Consider the following 15323-nt stretch of genomic DNA (forward strand, 5'->3'; position numbering starts at 1 on the left):
GAGAGGTGCTTGACCTGCAGGAAAGTCAAGGTCGAGCACCAAATGCCTCACAGAAAGCTACAACACTTAGAGATTCCCATTTGGAAATGGGAGCAGATTTCTATGGATTTCATCACAAACTTACGCCATATTCCCTCCAGTTTTGATGCTATTTGGGTGATTGTTGATAGATTGACCAAGAGTGCACATTTTCTTGCGATTCGATAGAGTTCATCGGCCAAGAAATTGGCAGATATCTATGTCCGAGAGGTGGTCTCTCGTCATGGGGTTCCGGTTTCCATTGTATCAGACATGGATGTTTGTTTTACTTCTAGGTTCTATAAGAAGTTCCATGAGGAGTTGGGTATGAGGTTACTTTTCAACATTGCTTATCACCCTCAGACCGATGGTCAAAGTGAGCATGTGATTCAAACATTGGAGGATATGCTGATGGCTTTCATTATTGATTTTGGTGGGAGTTGGATACCTACCTTCCTTTGGCAGAGTTTTTGTACAACAATAGTTACTACTCCAGTATTGGTGCACTTCCCTTCGAGCTTCTCTACGGAAGGAAGTGTCAAACCCAATATGTTGGGGTAAGATCGGATAGAGGATCATAGGAAGCATTGAGATAGTGCTCCAAACTTCAAAGATGATTCAACAGGTAAGGTAGAGACTGCAGACAGCTCAGAGCCGACATAAAAGTTATACAGACCGTCGACGTTCTGAGTTGGAGTTCCAGGTCAGGGACAGGGTTTTACTGAAGGTGTCACCATTGAAGGGCATGATACTCTTCAGGAAGCGAGGCAAGTTGGGAAAACTAGACCCTAAAACGGGTCACAAACTCAACCCAAGTCATCGTAACCAGGGCTTCGCCTCCCAAAGAGAAGTCTACCTCCTCCTACCAATCTCAAGCTCTGTCTTTCAGAAGACATGAGGCAAATCTGGCCTTCAACCCCTCGGAGCAGAAACTCATCCAGAAGGCATTATCTATATCCGCTAACCATCTCCTACTGGCAATGGGGTCATTTTCCTAAAAGAACTCAAGAGCTCCACAAGCATGGAACTCACTGAAGGAGAGAGTGCAAGCTCCAACAATGGCAATAATATTAGTATGGAACGCGCCCAAACACTCATCCAAAATATCCATAATCCCCTCATTGATCGTACTTAAGATCACCGGAGTCTGCTCCAAAATACCGTGGGTAGTCTCCGACAGTATGAACTTCTATATCCGCTCATCGATCGGCTCAGTACCTGCACCTGAGTTGGAACCAGGACATGAACCCCCTTCCTGAGTACTCATCACCATTCTGAAAAAAAAACATCCAAATGATCAGAACATAACCATGAATCATCATCCCACATACTTCCTAGATTCTCCAAGACTCTCCTCAATTTGAGTATGGATCTTGTGCTTTAAGTAGTATGGTCCTAATACTACCTTCCACACTTATCCATACTTTCCTCAAGAATAATCTCGAGTCGTCTAGCCCATTTTCTCAAACTGGTACTCTAAGTACCCATGGTGTTAACATCCATCGACTATACCGACCACAAGCATCATGAGTCGACTCACATCCAACTATATCTTAATAAGGTGTTTGGGTCATGCTTCGAACCCCAAAAACTTAATCATACAAGAATAGGTAGAGAGGATCTAACACCACCCTCGACCTCGGTCCATCCACATACCAACAATACGTCACTACTGATGTGCAAAGAAACCCCAATATCATTTCCTGTGCAATCCCTTAGACCAACGATTCTCCCCTCACTTGGGTTCAACTGCGCCCTTCTAATCCTCAAGATTTGATGGATTTCCAATCCCTCTCACAACTTTAAGATTCAAACTTTCGACAACCTGACCTTACAAATTCTAGAGTTCCATTACTAGCCAATCTCGATGACCGCACAAAATCTTGAAATCCGGATGAATACTCTAATGGGAATTGAGCACTACATCATTCCTATGGTATACATGCAAACCCTAAAGCTTTGGATCTAGTTTGTCTAATGAATATGCAATAATCATCCATTGCCATAAACCCTAGATCTATCATACAATAAACGATTTAACATATGAATTAGGGTTTAGATCTTACCTTATAATGGTTACAAGAGTTCTTTGGTCTTCAAGAAGCTTAGTGTCACAAGTGTCACACCTCTATTGGCTCACAAACACCAAGAGCAAGAGGATGACTTATGAGAAAGAGGAGGAGCACTAAAAACCATCCTAGGGTTCTTGCAAAGGAGTTCACCATGTTTTTGGGGGCCATAGGGGTCTTTATATAGCGAGGTCATTAGGGTTTTCAACTAGGAAACCCTAATTTGACTGCTTAGGCCCTAAGCAACCCATGGACTTCCTTTAAAACACCCCTTGGACGAATTCCTTATGGGCTTCCCATAGAATTCGTCCAACCTATGTTCCAAGGTGATCCATAGCCCAATTGCAATTATCTTATAATTATAATTCCAGTCCCCTAAGTTTGACTAATGTCTTTTCGTCACAAAACTAACTATCAATTAATTCTTGACTAATATTAATATGATTTCTCCTTTAATATATTATTCATATAATATATTAATAAATCATAATTAATCCTCTTTCTCCATAGATCATCCTATCAAGTTGCTTTGGTGAAGGCAACCCAAAAGGACCATGCACAACCAGGTCAAGTACATACCAAATATAGTTACGGGCTTAGACACTAATCCAACAGTCTCCCACTTGGATAAGTCTAGTAACTGTAATGTAAGTACAATCCGATTAGTGATGGTAGCTCTCAAAGACACCGTCGAACTCTGATCTTATCAGCAACTTGTCCTTTAGATAAGGGATCATATATCCCTCCATTCTAGATATCGTATGAACTGAGACGTGGATTCTAATCATACTCTCTGTTCACGTGTTGTTTCCCGATTTTCGATTTATGACGAATGACAACAGACTACAGTTGAACACATCAACTTAGTCCCGGCTTGGCCAAGCGCTTAGGGTGTCATCACTAAATCATTGAGGGGCCCACAAATATCGCTTTTATCCCAATTTGGGTAAAAGGAACGGATAAACTTCGACTCAATGCTCGCTTGTATTCACTCACCGAATCACACACACCAATACATTTTATAACACCAAGTTACTCGTGCATTTACATATTATCAATGTGTAACTGACTCGCAAGATACAACTTACACATCTCGGTTTCAAGAATATAAGATATTACCGTCTTACCAATCACTCGTGATAAAATCCATGAAGCGATCCAAGTGAGCATGGGTTTAATCTAATACTCTAATCTTATAGCAGCACTCATGAACTTTGCAGCAAACTTGTGCCATGTCTAAACACTTTAGACAATCTACAGACGGATTCATGATAGTCTTCATTCATACCTACTTCCAAAGTATGAGTGAATGTGGAACGTTTGAATAATCTTATTATTCGGGAAGTGAAAACATGCAAAGTGAAACACAAGAATAATACTAATACTATATGGCCTCAAACCTTTGAGTATAAATAAAACACTTTTATTTAATCACCATATTGATTACTCATTATTTGTTGTTTCGGGTAATCAACCTCTTACTTGAATTATAGCAACAATTGTCCCATGCACCAAGCATGCACACTATGTTTACCTACGGTCTTTACTTTGTGAAATAGATCAAATGAACACATTTACAATGATGCTCATTTCACAATTCCTAATCCTAATCAATTAGTGTAAGAATAAAAAATTCTCACCACTACTAGAATATGTTAGATTCTAACATTTTATGCAGTGGTCCTTTCGTAATGTCATAGCGCCAAAGTCACCAAGACTTTGCCAATGAAATTACAAAGTACTCTATTGGAGATTGTAACAAAACAATTCCATAGATGTGAAGTCTCATATTCAAAGTACATTCCTTTGAACATCCTTCTTGCATAGAAGTTTCTAATCTAGACATAGGTTCTTAACGTCCAACTCCCAATAAGGAAACATTTCCATGTTTTCCATATGACAACTCATTCTAAATAGAATCTTATCTATTCATAATAATGCCAATATGGTCCATCTATGACTATACTTCCAATTGTCCGCAAGTGACCAATCCTTGGCGAACCTTAGATTGTCCTTGACAGTTGTTTAATTATTTTAGTCAAATCCGTTCTATTCCCTTTTTCCCTATAAATGCCCTAGGAATTTGGAAAATTTTAGAACGGTCGAATATTACATCATATGTAATCGATCATATACCTGAAGCATATGGAATACGATTCATAATGAAAAGCGTGATACTTTACCAGTTTCTTGCTATAATATTGCCACAATATTTCTATTTGCCGTGTTCTCAAATTCGAACTATGAAGAGGGATGTCGCAATCATAATCGAACTTTGAGAATGCAAATAATAAATATATCCTTGACTAAATTCTATTAAAATTTCTCGATCTAAGCTTTTATATTGGAAACAAAGTATACCATTCTCTCCCTTAATTATAGCAAAAACAACTTTTCAACCCCTGCAACTTTGCAAAGTAAACTTTTGTTTTTCTATAATTAATATTGCCAACTTGCAACACTTAAAATAATAATCATGCTCCCACTAACATGATGATTATATCCATTCCAACATAACATTTATGCTCCCACTAGCTTTGACACGTATCAGAAAACAGTTGGACTTCTAGAAGACAATACTTATTGACTTTCAAAGTTCATATTTACAATATGATGGGCTTCGATAAACCTTTATCTAAGCTTCTCAAACTCATACCACCTAGCCTCAGACAGCTCACATGTGTGTCTAAACTAATTCAGAACTTATATTACTAAGTCCCAAATGTTCAGACTAATTGCCAAATCTCACAATTCGAACTATGAAGAGGGATGTCATAATCATAATCATATTTGAGAATGCAATTTACATAATCGCTATCTCCTTAAAATCTCTCTTAGTGAAAGTGTTTCCTCACAATCATTTTGATGAAGGAGAGAAACCTTATGACACTTAGATTTTATGGTGCATGTGTCCCTATCCATGCAAATTTGTCATAACCATAATCATAAGATAATGTTTGTGACAAATCCAAACTCTTATGGACAAAACTTATTCATACTTTAGTTCTTGCCATCAAGGGTCCCACCATTGTTTCCAAGTTATTTAGCAGCTCACCTATGCTAGTCAATGTACTTTTATTGAACAATATGCAGTCTATTGAGAACTTGTAGAACTCATATGCATAATAAACTCAACTGGATTGGCACATAAATAAAACTTTGTCAACACGATAGGTTACAAACCTTAAGTCGTGTGCTAGTGTTTAATAGATTTAGTCTTGATTAGTTCTTGAAACTTTTCAAGATCTTTAGACTCCCGCTGACCTCTTAACATATTAGATTCTCTTATCAAGAAACATTTCTTGATAAAACAAATATACAAGAATTAGTGTGTGTTTATATCAAGACAAAACCTACACACAATTTGGTACTAGTTGGTCTTTGTCTTATTCAAGACATCACAACTTACCAAAATGTGCAAGTGTAAGAACATTCCTACTTAAAATTATGTCACTCAAGTCACAATCTTGGAGTATGACTCTAAGATTTGATTTTGGAACAAAGTACGATACATCTTATTGACTTAACCACTACAACAATTCTCGATTCCTCTTCTTAGCCAAACTGGTGCTCTTAAGGTGTCCTTAGAGGATGAATTGTAATATGGTTCCTACGATTACCAAGACGATCATAAAACACGATAAAAAAGTACTCTCCCTTCTTCTTAGATTGGAGAAACTTTTTATATTTCTGCCTTCGTTGATTCTAGTTATTCGTTCTACCATGCATTGAACCTTTTCAATGATTCAGACTTACACTTAATCTTGTAAGTATAACCATTTTTACTAGACTTTTAGTAAATCATGACGAATAATGTTATTATTATTTATGGTGGACTTGACTAGTGCACAACATTATGTACTAGTTCCTTTAGTCCTTCACTTGACTCACATACTTATGTGAACAAGAAGTTAATCTTAACTACCTAAGTACCAAGATTTCCATACATCACACAATACAAGTTGTATGATTCCAAGTTTCTGTCCAATTGAAACTTGCGCGATGGGAATCTTTCCTTACTTAGAAAACTATGACACTACTATAAATAAAATAACTAAGAATCACATCCGTTTCAACATTGCTAATAACAGAAATACACAAACATCAATTTTTCATACATGTCATTGCAAGGATAAATAAATAAAACAAAATAAAAAATTTATTTTATTGCGGAAAAATTTGTCCTTACAACGCAACTCAATTGAAAAACTATGCTATTACATTTCTTAGCAATCTATCTTAACTCTAAAGTAGCAGCTCAAAAAATCCGATCTTCGAATCCATGCGATCGAAATCCATTTCTTCACGATTAGATTTAGCACACTTCTTCCTTTAAGCTTCCTTTCTTTTCTTCGATTCTACAAAACATCAAAAATGTAATATTATCACATAATGTATCAAGAATCAAAAATAGGAACTTATAAAGTTAGTTAATGGATTTTACCTGAAGTAGAGCCATACGTCTTGACTCTCCCATCTCTTAAATCTCTCAGGTAGACAGGGCAACTTCGTCTCTAATGCCCCTTCTCTTGGCAATAAAAGCAAATTGACTCTTTTGGAACAACACATGGAACTACTTCAGACTTTGCCTTTCTCTTATGATCAAACTTTTCGACCATGGCATGCCTTTCGTTGCCATTGCCTATGTCCATGGAGGTTTGGAAGGTAGATCCACCAATCAACTTTGCTTCTCCAGTGCGCCAAATCATTGCTGACTCAGCAACAACAAGCAAATAGGTGAGATCGATGGGGGTCACGTCGTGGTCTATCATATAGTACTCTCTTACAAACTCACTATATGAGTCAGGAAGCGACTGAAGAACCTAATTCAACAACTAACTTCTCATAGACAACGAATCCCAACATTCTAAACCTATCAATGTGTGATTTCATCTCTAAGACGTGTGCACACACGGACTTTCCTTCTTCATGTTTACTTGCCAAAAGAGCTTGAGTGAGCTTGAACTTTTCAAGCCTTTGAACTTGTGGGTTAGGGAGAACAATACGAGGAGGTGGAGGAAGTGAAGCATGATCTCCTGTTCCTCGATCGAATCGTGGAATATCATCTTCATGTGGAAAGCTTGTTCCAAGGGATTTGGGAAGAGCATAGCTGTCATAATTTGACATCTACAAAATGGGAGAAAATTCAAGTTAGTTGATTGATTGAGTCCTTAATAAAACACCCAAATGAGATATTAAGGCTAGGACCCAACACAATACTCTACAACTTGGGAGAGGGTTGTCGTAACCCAAATTACAGAACATTTGAAGTTAAGTGAATGATGATTCACTAATTTTCCACCATGAAAAACAAAAAAGAGATGAAGTTTTAAATGTATTGAAATCTCTTAGATCCTTTGAGATTTATTGAACTTTTCAATGGCATGTTTAAATCTTGATATGCCCCTCGATTTGTGACTAGGATGCCGAGGATCACAAAACAGGGTGTGAATAACCATGAAAATTTACATGGTGCCCCTAATGTTACAGTCACCTATTCGATGTGTCGGTTAACCACACATGCTCCACCGGACTATGACAAACCTTGAGTCACCATTTGCAACCTTTGCTTAAAACCCATTTAGTGTGTCGGTTAGCCACACACGCTCCACTAATGTCTTAGCAAGGGTACAAAGTGTAATTTCATGGAATTGCATCAAATTCACTTTTGCCTAAAGTAACTAAGATTGGGAATTTTGTAAACATTTAGTTACTTTATTATACTTTTAATGAGGAGAGGTTTTGTCCTTTCCTACCCGTTCGGCTAACGACCCTCCAATAGTCAAGAGTGCGGTGGGTAAGAGTGGATACCCAATGACGGTCATTTTACAGGCCGCTTCCTTAGACACCCCTTATATACCAGCTTCATGAATGAGGCCTACTAACGGTAAGACTAGCATTTAAGTTATACATATATAATATTAGACCTTTTAATTTTATATATAGTATAAGGGTGTATTTTATATTTTTAAAATACTATGTGGTCTAATTTAATAAATTACACTTTTTATTAATTAAATGTAAACCATATCACTATGGATTTATTAACTTTCTTTTAATTATACATTTAAATAATTTAATAAAACCATAAGGGTGCAATTTTAACTTTTCAAAAAATTAGGGTTTTAGAATTTAATATTTTAAAATTAAACTTTTAATTAAAATTTACATTCCAAAACTTGAGGGCAAGTTTCGAAACCTTTCAAAACAATTAGGTTTAACTATTTAAATTTCAAAACTAAAACTATTAAGTTCAAATTTAAACTATAAAACTTAAGGGTGTAAATTGAAACTTTTCAAACTTACTAGATCAAATATTTACTTATAATAATCCTATATTACCCATATTTAACTAAATCTATAAATTTTGATAAGGATAATCATTCCAAACATAAAAAATCGATTTTAGGCAATAATAACGAGTTTTGGTAATTGTCCTAATCAGAAAATGGCAAGAAAATCGAAAATCCCAGCACCAGACCCTCCAACTCGTCGAGCTCATGCAACTTGTCGAGTTCTTTGAGAAACTCGGCGAGTTCATAAGACAGTCAGCAAAAAATTTCGATTTTCTGAACTTTAGCAGTTTATATTTGCATCAATTCATTATACAAGCAGCCTACGCTCTGATACCGCTAATGGGAATTGAGCACTACATCATTCTTATGGTGTACATGTAAACCCTAAAGCTTTGGATCTAGTTTGTCTGATGAATATGCAATAATCATCCAAAGCCATAAACCCTAGATCTAGCATACAATAAATGATTTAACATATGAATTAGGGTTTAGATCTTACCTTCCAATGGTTACAAGAGTTCTTTGGTCTTCAAGAAGCTTAATGTCACAAGTTTCACGCATCTAATGGCTCACAAACACCAAGAGCAAGAGGATGACTTATGAGAAAGAGGAGGAGCACTAAAAACCCAAGGGTTCTTCCTAAGGAGTTCACTGTGTTTTTGGGGCCATAGGGGTCTTTATATAGTGAGGCCATTAGGGTTTTCAACTAGGAAACCCTAATTTGAGTGCTTAGGCCCTAAGCAGCCCATGGACTTCCTTTAGAACACCCCTTGGACAAATTCCTTATTGGCTTCCCATAGAATTCGTCCAACCTATGTTCCAAGGTGATCCATAGCCCAATTGCAATTATCTTATAATTACAATTCCAGTCCCCTAAGTTTGATTAATGTCTTTTAGTCACAAAACTAGCTATCAATTAATTCTTGACTAATATTAATATGATTTCTCCTTTAATATATTATTCATATAATATATTAATAAATCATAATTAATCCTCTTTCTCCATAGATCATCCTATCAAGTTGCTTTGGTGAAGGCAATCCAAAAGGACGATGCACAACCGGGTCAAGTACACACCAAATATAGTTACGGGATTAGACACTAATCCAACATAATCCTCGTAATCTCAGCAAGTCCGATAACCCCAATCGTTTCCCGTAATACAACACCAAATCCTTAAGTCCTTTATGATGGTGACACAGACTATTTTCATGGACCGGAACTGGTGAATTTTCACTCCAACTTCTCACTCTCTGAAAGATCTCTGCATTCAAACCATTTTCAACCCTTGCAATTTTGAAATTCCCTTGCCACCTACAATGACCAAACAAACTCATGCGACTGCCACCATCATCTTCTTGCTACCGCTCCTTACCTAGCAATGGTAGTGATTGGACCGAAAAGCCCTTCCATGAACGACTGTCATTCCTACTTGAACAAACACTAACACATCTGAACTTTTCCTTCATTGTTAAACTAATCCCGCTAATTCGCTATATATCTTCTAAGCGATACCCCTGAGTTGACCCCATCAAAGAACCGGAACAACCGAACAAACTGAATCCCACTCAACAAGATGCGACCCAATAATAACTCTTGGCATGCAAAAAATTGGCGTATAATAATTTTTGGTGATATAAACCAAGAAATACAAAGAACTAAACCAAAAATGATGCTTACACATACTGACACAAGATTCCAAAGCAAATATAAATACTGATAATAAGGCATGGAAGAAATATAAGTGATAACATACCCGTGACAACATCTGATGAAACTATGTCCTCTCCTGACTAACACTGCAATGCTCGGCTCCTCGCTGCTGGGGCTCCTTCCCTACCCTGACGACCGTCAATGATCCTCAAAATAACTGGAGCAGGTGCACTCACTACTCCACCCCTCAACATCGGACAGTCGGCCTTCTTGTGGCCCACTTGGTTGTAGTGAAAACACATCAAAACTAACCCACGAGGGCAATCCCTACTAAAATGAACCACATGACCACAACTGAAGTATCCCCAGGCCTGTCTCCTGACATCCTCCCTCATGGGCCCTCCCACACTTGGCACAACGACGCCGACCTTGATGGCCTCCCAAATGTGAATCTTGAGTCTTGGGCCTCTTCACCTAGCCCACCGTAATCTGAGTCTGCTCAAACTTCCTCTTCCCGAGGTGATCTATATTGATCTCATGCTTCCCGGCTCTAGCAATCATGTCATTTAGGGTCTCGCATCCTCAAAAACTTACAAACTCCCTGATCTCATTCCTTAGCATGTCATGATACCTTAACATCATCTCCTCGTCCGCTGCATACTGCAGAACCAACAAAGCTCTCTCCCGGAACTTGACAGTGATCTCTGCCATAATCTCAGTCGTCTGGCAGAGGTCCTAAAACCCCCTCACCAACTACTGCACCTCAATAGCTGGTGTAAACTCGGCCCTAAACTGGTCACAAACTTAACCCAAGTCATCGTCTCCAGGGCTTTGCCTCCCAAAGCGAAGTCTACCTCCTCCTACCAATCGGGCTCTGTCTTTCAGAAGATAGGAGCCAAATTTGACCTTCGGCCCCTAGGAGCATAAACTCGTCGAAAAGGCGTTAGCCATATCTGCTAACCATCTCCTATTGACAACTGGGTCCTTTTCCCAAAAGAACTTGGGAGCTACACAAGCACAAAACTCTTGGATGGAGAGAGTGAAAGCTCCAACAATTGCCATAATATCAATATGGAACGCACCTAGACGCTCATCCAATATCTCCATAATTCCCTCCTTGACCGTACCGAAGATCACCGAAGTCTGCTCCAAAATACCGTGGGTAATCTTTAACTATATGAACTCATGTATCTGCTCATCGACCGACTCAGTACCGAGTAAGAACCAGAACTTGAACCCCTTCCTGAGTGCTCATCACCATTCTGAAAAAAAAAACCATGCAAATGATCAGAACATAACCATGAATCCTCATCCCACATGCTTCCTAGATTCTCCAAGACTCTCCTCCATTCAAGTATGAATCTTGTGCTTTCAGTAGTACGGCCTTAATACTACCTTTCATACCTATCCACACTTTCCTCAAGAATAATCCTGAATCCTCCAGGCCACTTTCTTAAACTGGTACTCTAAGTACTCATTAAACAACACAACTAAACCCACTTAAGGTCATCGAGGTCGATATCTCTAAAGATATTGTAATATTATTTTCTATTAATTTCAACCATTAATAAGTAGCTAACATTTTATGAAAGTTTTTTTTATAAAACTGAACAATTATTGGTTTATATATATATATATATATATATATATATATATATATATATATATATATATATATATATATATATAGGGTTAGGTTATATTGTTTCCAATAACTATTGTGTGCCAGAATGCACAGATCTGGACCATCGGATGAATAGAATCAACAATCATGATCTGAGGGTCTATGATATTACAATAGGGTAGCATGTATCATATAATCACACAATTTTTATCAAAAAGGTATTTTGGACAATTAACTACATTTATAAAAGGAAATTTTTGGATTTTTAGGGATGATAAATAACCTAATTAAAAAAAATCTGAATTTTTTAATTAATTCAATTTCAATTTTTACCGATTTTATTCTATCAGAATATTTTTTTGTTAGAATGATACTCTTTCAAAATTTTATTCTAACAGAATATTACTGAAGAAAAACAAAATTCATGAATAAGATGTTCAAATAACAAACATTCTAATATATTCTTATACATCTGAACTTAAATACAAATTCATACAGACTAAAAGTCTTATACATTTTAATATAGTTATAAAAATTCTAAAAGAATATAAACAAAAATGAATAACATTCTTAAAAAAAATAACAACATTCCGCTAGAATACTATCGTGTGCCATGTTTTCTTCTTGAATTCTTGAATTCTGAAAGAATATTGCTGTTTTTGGATGTTGAGTCTTGAAATTCTGAAAGAATATTGTTGTTTTTCTTCATTCTTTGAGAATGAAGTATCATATATCTTTTTTTCATAAGTTTCCTCATCATTCCTGCATCATCCTAACAACTGCACCTTAAGCATACAAATAATTAATTGTAATTCTTTCAGAATACAACAAAAATATTCTTACAGAATAAACTATTCTTGCAGAATGGTTTTAAATATTCTTAAAGAATTTGTAGTCTTCCTCAAACTAAAGCCTTCTTTATCAGATCAACAACAGACTTGAAGTGGCACACCAACCACACAGGAGCCCACGTTTGACCGTTGTTCTTCCCGATTGAGTCCCTAAATCATTCCAATTGAGGTACAATTACCAATTTCATGGTTCGCATCACACATCCGATTTTGACATATGCCCCGATTCCAAGACCCATAACACAGCGAACCTGAAAAACGTGAAGCACCAAATTGCGAGATGGAATTAACAGTGCTTCGATAGCCTATGTTCTGACAGTCTTCAAGGCATCGCACCATTTTAAAGGCTTGTTCCAAAAACTAGATTAACAAACAAAATCGCCAGTTCATCGCAACAACAGCCTTCAATTGTTTAATCCAATTTTGACTTTTCATTCTTTGACCAACTGTTCGACAATTGTACATCAGAGGACCCAAAAATCTCGTTCATCCAACACCACGTTAATACTTAAAATATTAATTTCATTTAGAAATCATTAGCAATTTTAAGAAACAAATGAACTCAAGTCAACAGAAATAACGGGAATAAAAGAAAACGATGAACAAAGAATGGATGAGCAACAAATTCAAGATACGTCTTTTAGATATGGGTCGATTGTAATAGCTTTAAAGAAACGATCTATATTCAAACGTTTACAAACAATAGCATCTGTCAATCATCGAATTGTTAATTTTGACAAACAGGAAAGATTGACTTGAATACAGAATGAAGACGCAATCGGAGACTCAAATGTAATATTATGGCCAAAGAAAAGAAATATGGATCGATATTAACATGCGGATCATGAACAGTGAACGACCATGAGATTGGGCCAGATCAAAATCAGATTCGAATGGATTCAACTGGGTCAAAACAAATGAGTAACATCAATTGATTTTTGGACTAAGCAAATAACCAGATCTAATATGAAGAGAAGAACGAATCAGATTAAAAAAAATACCAGAAGGATAAAAGAAAGAAAATCTTAATAATTGATTGGAGAAGGATAATTACCTGGTAATGAGTTTTGAATCTTGATGATTGATTGTATAAGAAGAAGTAGAAGTCGTGGATTAGAAACGATGATGAGTTAGATTTAGGGCTAGGGTTAAGTAGTTGGTCAAAGAGATTTTTATGGTAATTCCCATTAATTAAGGGATTTTATTTTAATTATCATTCTAAAGTTACATAATTACCCTTATTCAATTTTTTAATTATTTAATTATTCCTCAATTCCTATTGGTGCATTCAGTCACACAATAGTTGTCAAAAACATTTGAACCTAGCTCTCTCTCTCTCTCTCTCTCTATATATATATATATATATATATATATATATATATATATATATATATATATATATATATATATATAAATTAAAATCCAGCACATAGATGGAAATTGTACAAAATAGAACAAGACTAGAAATAATTAAAATGTCTAAGATAAACTACATAATTGTAAGGCACCAGACCAAATGGAAAACCCATCAGATTGCAAGACTTAAGAACTAAAGATTGATGCCTCTTTATCTCGGTAGTAGCTCCAAATGTCAATAGTAGCATTGTAATTCCACATAGTCATTCCATTTTCCGCATCTATGCCCATCAGGAGTAGTATATTGATTGATTGATAAAATGGCTCCACCAAAAGACAATGTAGTGCCACTGAGCTTCTAATGTATTCCGGGGGTAAAATCGTCCAAAAACTTGAAACAGGCAATTAACTCTTACTTTGAATTGTCTACCACTTCAGATTTTTCCGGACTATCAGCTTCAACAAATTCGCAGTCAAAAGGTAATGTAGAACTCTCTTATAAAACCATCCCATTTATATGATATTTTTTAATTACACAATCATATCTTTAGAATGAAATATTATAATAGAAAAATATTACCATGTATTAATATTCAAATAGTTTATCAAAACCAACTTATAGAGTAGTTTATAAGTTACGATAAAATATTTTTCTAGTCTTACTAAACACTAAATTACAAGAAACTTAAAAAATAAGCTAGCTTATCCATGTCTAATATGATCTAAATTTTTGATGACATTTCTAATTCAAGTTTATTAATATCATGTAAACACTAAACACTACCAAACAAAAGAAAAACAAGTCATTTTTTTCTAGTGCTACTATTAAAATCCAAGATTATGTAGGGTTTGGGAATTTTACTACATTATGATCAACGAGAAATTAAATATTCTTCTATTTTTGTTCCTAAAAATCTCCTACCCAATTAAATTACGACAAAAGATTTAAGTCAAGAATAAACTCCACATTTGTGGTAAATCGCAATAAACATAGAGTAAGGAAGTAACGTTCAGATTTGAATCCATATTTTACTTACTAGTTGTGAGATTCATGTATTATATGAGTTAATTTAAAAAAAAAATTTTGTTAAATATAAAAAGTTTAAATATTTGAGAACTTTAAATTTATAAGAAAATAAGAAAAATAATGAATTATAAAAATTGAAATGTTTTTTTTATCTTTTAAATTTAAAAAAATAAACAAAAGAAATTAATGAGCTTTAATTTGGAAATTTTGAAATTAGAAGATAAATCCATTAATGAAATTAATATCAATTTATTATTATATTTATTGTAATTATTACATTAAAATATTATGTAGAATTTAATAAAATAAGAAAACACATAAAATGACATATGAAAAAAAAATTAATTCAAAATAACCAAAAAATGATATTTGATAATTTGAATGAGAGAATGACATATGACAAAAAAATCTTCATTTATTAGAATAAAT

Source organism: Lactuca serriola, chromosome 5 (genome assembly GCF_051521515.1).
Source record: "Lactuca serriola cultivar US96UC23 chromosome 5, Lser_US96UC23_V15, whole genome shotgun sequence".
Taxonomy (NCBI): Eukaryota; Viridiplantae; Streptophyta; class Magnoliopsida; order Asterales; family Asteraceae; genus Lactuca; species Lactuca serriola.